Raw genomic sequence first — 7,600 nt, 5'->3', positions numbered from 1 at the left:
ATGGTGTAGTGAACTAAACAGAGAATTCTCAACAGAAGAATTTCAAATGGCCAAAAGATACTTAAGGAAATGTTCAACTTCCTTAGCTATCAGGGAAATGCAAATCAAAACAAATCTGATATACAATCTTACACTTGTCAGAATGGCTAAGATCAAACATACTCATGATAGCTTATGCTGGAGAGGATGTGGAGTAAGGGGAACACTCATCCATTGCTGGTAGGAATGCATACTTGTACAACCACTTTGGAAAGCACTATGGCAGTTTCTCAGAAAATGGGAGTCAACTTACCTCAGGATCCAGCAATACCACTCTTAGACATATACCCAAAAGATGCTCAATCATACTACAGAAGCATTTGTTCAACTATGTTTATAGCAGCATTATTTGTAATAGCCAGAACCTGGAAACAACCTAGATGCCCCTCACATAAAGAATGGAGAAAGAAAATGTGGCACATTTACACATTAGATTACTACTCAGTGGGAAAAAAAAAAGAAAAAAAATCACATCTTGAATTTTGCATGCAAATGGATGGAATTAGAAAACACTATCCTGAGTGAGGTAACACAAATGCAAAATGATGAATATATGTACTCACTCACAAGTGGATACTAGCTATAAACAAAGGACATTGAGCCTATAGTTCCTGATCCTAGAGAAACTACATAGTAAGGTGAACCTAAAGAAAAACATATAGAGACCCACCTGGAAATTGGGAGCAGACAGAACTGACTAGTATGGTTGGGAGCATGGGGGTGGGGGAATAAGGGAAGGTAGGAGGAAAAGGGGAGGGGAGAGAGGGAGGGGAGAGGAGAGATTGAGGGAACGGAATGGAGAAGTACAGAGATGAGAGCAAGGAGAGAGGTATCTTTTCCAAAGGAGCCATTACAGGGTTAGCAGTAACTTGGCTCTAGAGAAATTCCCAGGAATCCAAACAGATGACTCCACCTAGGATCCTGGGCAATAGAGGAGAGGGTGCCCAAGCTGGCCTTGCCCTGTAGTCAGACTGATGATTATCTTAAACATCACCATAGAGCTATCTTCCAGCAACTTAGGGAGGCAGAGGCAGAGGCAGAGGCAGAGATCCACACCAGAGCACTGGACTGAGCTCCCAAAGTCCAGTTGAAGAGTGGAAGGAGTGAGAATATGACCAAAGAAGTAAGACCGTGGTGGGTTCACCCACTGAAACAGTTTTCCTGAGCTAATGGAAGCTCACCAACACCAGCTGGGACTGGGAAGGAACAAGCATAGGATCCAACTAGTTGCTCTGAATGTGGTTGACAGTTGCATGGCTGGGGCCACTGGCAATGGCACTAGGATTTATCCCTACTGCATGTATTGGCTTTTTGGGATCCTATCTCTTTGGATGTATGTCTTGCTCAGCCTGGATATAGTAAGGAGGGTCTTGCACCTTCCACTAAACAATGTGCCTTAACCTCTCTGAATATTATATAGGGATGGGGTGGAAGGGTGTGTGGAGGGAATGAGAGGAGGGGAGGGAGTGGAATATTGGATTGGTATTTTTTTAAAAAAATTTAATAAATTTTAACAAGAACAAAAAAAGAAATCACATTTATAGTGAACAAAAGCTTGGCTGGGTATAATAGTCTGTGCTTGCATCCATGGTCTCTTAGTGTCTGCAGTACATCTATCCAGGACCTTCTGGCTTTCATGGTTTCCATAGAGAAGTCAGGTATAAGTCTGATAGGTTTACATTTATAAGTTACTTGACCTTTTTCCTTTGCAGCTCTTAAAATTCTTTCTTTAATATGTATGTTTTGTGTTTTGATTATTACATGGCAAGGGAATTATTTTTGGATCCAGTCTATGTTCTGTATGCTTCTTGAACCTTCAAAGGAATATCTTTCTTTAGGTTGGGAAAGTTTTCTTTTATAATTTTATTAAATATATTTTCTGGACCGTTGAGCTGTACTTCTCCTTCTTCTACCACTATTATTCTTAGGTTTGGCCTTTTGATTGTGTCCCAGATTTCCTGAATGTTTTGTGATGAGAAACCAAACTCTCTGAACATGGCAGACAATGAGGGCTAATGAGAAACCAAGGACAATGGCACTGGGTTTTGATCCTACTGCATGTACTGGCTCTGTGGGAACCTAGCCTGTTTAGATGCTCACCTTCCTAGACCTGGATGGAGAGTGGGAGGACCTTGGACTTCCCACAGGGCAGGGAACCCTGACTGCTCTTTGGACTGGAGAGGGAGGGGGAAAGGAGTGTGGGGAGGGACAGAGGAGTGGGAGGGAGTTGGAGGAGGGAGAGAGAAGTAGGGGGAAGGGGAGGGAAATGGGAGGTGGGGAGGAGGCAGAAATTTTTTCAATGATAATAAAAAAAAAGAAAAAAAGACCTAAGTAAAAGGTAGAATTTAAAAAAACAAAGGAACTTGATCTAATTCAGCAGAGAGAAGCATTTGCTTAACAGAGGAGGGTTTAATAGGACAGGGGTGGGATGGGGGTGGAAGAAAGCAAGTCTCAGACTGGTGATGCCCCAAAAAGTAACACTTAATACTCTGCTCATGGGGTTCTTTTCTGTTTTACCAGGAGACACAGAAATGCTAGAGAAACAGAAAAACCAATTCTGGATGACTGGAGAAATGCTCTTCAAGGGAAATGTATATGGTTTTGAACAAAAATTTTTAAACACAGAACGGCCAAATACCATCTTTTTAACACAAAGATACCTTGTTAACCAAGGGCTCCCGTTATAAACCCAGCATAAAGCTCATTTACACACACACACACACACACACACACACACACACACACAAAAGAAATCACAGGTCAAGACCCTTTTTAATGTTAACCTTGTAAAATTAAAGGAAAAGAAAATTTTAAATTTAAATCTGATTTTGCAAAGTAAATAAATCAGATATAATCAACAACAATCTCAAAAACTAAACTGAATGCAGGGAAAAAGAAGGCAAAGTCAGAAAGGTGCCATGTAGTTGCCCAAGGAAAAAGATCAAAAAACCTTACTGGTAAACTATGAACCTCATGATAAAATACACATTAATAGAAATGGCTTGATTTGATATATGAGTTATTCAATAAGAAACCTGAGATTATGTGCCAAACATTGTAATAGATATAGCTTTTGTGAGATTATTTGAGTCTGGGAAGCTAAGAAATGAATGTGTAGTCTCTAATTACAAAATAATGTCCATCATCTGGCATGGATCCACATACAACCTAAAAAAAACTTTTTAAAAAAGAGGGATATAGACTGAGGCTACTCACCCAGAGGGGTGAGTGTGCACCCGCCCAGCCGGAGGGGAGTGCATGTCACCTCCAGCTCCTGCTGCAGGGGCTTCTTGGCTGTGCATATCCCTCCCTCTCCCCCAAGTTCGCCCTTTTGCCTGAGGGGTCCTTTGGCCTCCAAGAGTCCTGTCCCTGTGCTGAGGACAACCTTTCAGACCGGTGAGTGGGTGCCATCCAGGGGTGGGGTGGAAAAATTCGGAAAGGAACACTTTGTTGTACACATCCCTGCCCCCCCAGCCTGCCCTATTGTCTCTGAGGTCCCTGTCCCAGGAACAGTTCCTGTTCCTGCACTGAGGCTACCCACCCAGAGGGTGAGTGTGCACCCGCCCAGCCGGAGGGGAGTGCATGTCACCTCCAGCTCCTGCTGCAGGGGCTTCTTGGCTCTGCACAACACTCCCCTCCCCCCAAGTTTGCCGTTTGGGCTGTGGGGTCCCTCGAACTCCAAGAGTCCTGTCCCTGTGCTGAGGACAACCTTTCAGACCGGTCTCTGGCCGGTACCAAGGGGCCTTGATCTTGTACCAGAAGACCCATGGGGAGCATTTGAAGGAAGAGATGGGCAGGTGCCAATGCAAGAATTTCTCCAACAATCTGAAAAACAACATGGTAACACCAGAACCCAGAGAACATACAACAGGAAGACTTGAACACGCCTAATCCAGAGGAAGTAAAAAAAAAGAGACATTGTGAAAGTGATAGAGTCCATTAAACAGGATGTAAAAACTCCCTTGAAGAAATGGATGAGAAGAATACAAAAACTTTGAAGAAATGAATAAATCCCTAATAGATACCAATGGAAACCAAGAAAAAACAATCAAACGGATAATGGAAACATTTCAAGACTTGAAAACTGAAATGGAGGCAATGAAGAAAACACAAACCACGGGCCGACTTGATATGGAAAAATCTAGGTAAATTAACAGAGACTACAGAGACAAGCATAACCAACAGAATACAAGAGATAGAAGAAAGAATCTCAGATGCTGAAGACGCTATATAGAAAATAAATGCACTGATCAAAGAAAACAGCAAATCCAACAAATTCTCATCACAAAACATCCAGGAAATTTGGGACACAATAAAAAGACTAAACCTAAGAATTATAGGGGTAGAAGAAGGAGAAGAATTACAGCTCAAAGGCCCGAAAATATATTCAAAAAAATTATAGAAGAAAACTTTCCCAACCTAATGAAGGATATTCCTATGAAAGTTCAAGAAGCATACAGAACACTGAAGAGACTGGATCAAAAAAAATTTTCTCGCCATATAATAATCAAAACACAAAACATACATATTAAAGAAAGAATATAAAAAGCTGCAAAGGAAAAAGATCAAGTAACTTATAAAGGTAAACTGATCAGACTTACACCTGACTTCTCTATGGAAACCATGAAAGCCATAAGGTCTTGGGTAGATGTGCTGCAGAAACTAAGAGACCATGGATGCAACCCCAGACTGCTATACCCAGCCAAGCTTACGTTCACAATCAATGGAGAAAACGAAATATTCCAGGATAAAAACAAATTTAAACAGTATGTATGCACAAATTCAGCCTTACAGAAAGTAGTAGAAGGAAAATCACAAACAAAGGAATCAAACAAAGCCCACAATAACTCAGACATCTAAAGACCTTTCACCAGCACAATTCAAAGAAGGGAAACACACAAACTCTACCACCAAAAAAGAAGAAAAAATAACTACAGCTAACAACCACTGGTCACTAATATCACTTAATATCAATGGACTCAATTCACCTATAAAAAGGCACAGGCGAAGAGATTGGATACGAAAACAGGATCCAACATTCTGCTGTTTACAAGAAACACACCTCAACCACAAAGACAGACATCTACTCAGAGTAAAGGTTTGGGAAAAGGTTTTTCAATCAAACAGACCTATGAAACTAGCGGGTGTGGCTATACTAATTTCTAACAAAATTGACTTCAAACTAAAATCAATCAGAAGAGATGGAGATGGACAATTTATATTCATAATAGGAACAATCCATCAGGATGAAGTCTCAATCCTGAATACCTATGCTCCTAATATAAAAGCACCCACATACATAAAAGAAACATTACTAGAACTCAAGGCAGACATCAAACCCCACACACTAATAGTAGGAGACTTCAACACTCCTCTCTCACCAATGAATAGGTCAACCAGAAAGAAACCGAATAGAGAAATAAGAGAACTAACAGAGGTAATGAATCAAATGGACTTAACAGACATCTATAGAACATTCCACCCAAACAGAAAAGAATATACCTTCTTCTCAGCATCTCATGGAAGCTTCTCAAAAATTGACCACATACTCAGTAACAAAGCAAATTTCCACAGATACAAAAAATATTAGTAACCACCTGTGTCTTATCAGATCACCATGGAATAAAGTTAAAATTTAATGATAATTCTACCCCCAGAAAGCCCACAAACTCATGGAAGCTGAACAGTCAACTACTGAACCACACCTGGGTCAGGGAAGAAATAAAGGAAGAAATTAAAGTCTTTCTTGAATTCAACGAAAATAAACATACCCAAACCTATGGGACACTATGAAAGCAGTGCTAAGAGGAAAGTTCATAACTCTAAGTGCCCACATTAAAAAAAAATGGAGAAAGCTCACATTGGAGACTTAACAGCACAGCTGAAAGCTCTAGAAAAAAAAGAAGCAGACTCACCCAGGAGGAGTAGAAGACTGGAAATAATCAAACAGCAGGCTGAAATCAACAAAATAGAAACACAGAAAACAATCCAAAGAATCAATGAAACAAAGAGCTGGTTCTTTGAGAAAATCAACAAGAATGACACACCTTTATCCAAACTAATCAAAAGGCAGAGAAGAGATCTGCAAATTAACAAGATCAGAAATGAAAAGGGGGACAAAACAATAGACACTGAGGAAATTCAGAGAATCATTGGGTCTTATTACAAAATCTTATATGCCACAAAGTTGGAAAATGTAAAAGAAATGGACTTGTTTTTAGATAAGTACCATTTACCAAAATTAAATCAAGACCAGGTGAATAATTTAAATAGAACTATAAGTCATGAGAAATAGAAGCAGTCATAAAAAACCTCCCAATGAAAAAAAAGCCAAACAAGAAAGAGAATTACAGACCAATTTCACTCATGAACATGGATGCAAAAATTCGCAAGAAACCACACGTGGTATTGGAGTCGCAATTGGTATCACTACTTGATTAAAATTGTGGTAAGCAGCCTTTATTCTTTAAAATCCATCCATCTGTAGACCGAAATAGAGGAGTTAAATAGAGTTGTGGTGGATACCATCATCACTGCATCTTCAAACCCAGGCCTACAGAAACTACTAGGAGGAAAACTCCAATCCAAGGAAGTTGGCTACACCAACGAAAACACAGATGGTCTCATAGCAGAAAATTCCAAAGAAGAGAAAAATGCACAAATTAACATCACTAACTATAGAGAGAGCCCGCCTTTTGGGGGCGGGACGGCCTCGGGCAAATGTTTACTTAAATTGGGGCATGCAGATGCTGCGCCCCATTTCCTGTTTCCTGTTTCTGTGCATCGCTGGAACTCCGGTTGCGTGAGTGTGCTATTTACATTAAAGTTGTATAACTTATACCAATTTGTCTGTATTAATCCGATCCGCCTTCATTTGGCGCTCCAACGTTGTGGCAGATTTGCCCTGCGCCCACACCAGGACCCGGGCAGTTGCCTCAGCCCCCCCACAGGCCCCGTGTCAAAGGGCCTTCAGCCACTGCGCTGGACGGGGAACTCAATCTAGTCAGCTTTTGCGAGCGAGATTGGTCGCCGGAGGGAAGCGTTGGTAAATAAGCGGGTAGCCTGCCTTGCGCACAGCAGGTTCCCGTTCCACACCCACTGACTCTGCTCGCCTCTCCCTGCGGACTCCTCGACCGCGGCGTCCAGCGCCGCGTGGCTCACTAGAGAAGCCGCGGGCTCGCTCGCTCGCCGCTACTGCTCCGGGGCTCACATTGCACTTCCGGGTGCGTTTGCCTGCGCAAACCACCACAGCAGCAGACTTGGTCTGATTCAAAATAACCTTTTCACACACATTATAAATCCTCAGGCAGAATGATAAATTTTGGTTTTGAGTTGTTTCAGACCGGCCCTCCACATGGACTCAAGTGGACTCTGCCACCACCTCTGGCAGAAACCAGTCATTGCGGGTAAAAATTTTTTTTCCTTATAAAAAAAAAGATGTCTGAGAATATTACCCTCGAGAATTTTAACAGTCTCTTTGAGTGTGCCATGTGGGACATCTTACAAGAGGTGTCTAGCACCCCACATCTATGCATTCTTCTGGGATTAGTAATTTTCCTTG

General features: G+C 41.5%; 1 protein-coding gene across 1 annotated transcript in view; it reads right to left on the bottom strand.

Annotated features, from left to right (window-relative positions):
* Positions 1 to 7,600, bottom strand: part of LOC101983107 (ankyrin repeat domain-containing protein 20A4-like) — a 92,494-nt gene that overhangs the window by 20,662 nt on the left and 64,232 nt on the right. The window lies entirely within an intron of this gene.

Source organism: Microtus ochrogaster, unplaced genomic scaffold, assembly GCF_000317375.1.
Source record: "Microtus ochrogaster isolate Prairie Vole_2 unplaced genomic scaffold, MicOch1.0 UNK14, whole genome shotgun sequence".
Classification (NCBI taxonomy): domain Eukaryota; kingdom Metazoa; phylum Chordata; class Mammalia; order Rodentia; family Cricetidae; genus Microtus; species Microtus ochrogaster.
Note: the sequence above shows the minus strand (reverse complement) of the source record. Positions and strands in the feature narration are given on the sequence as shown.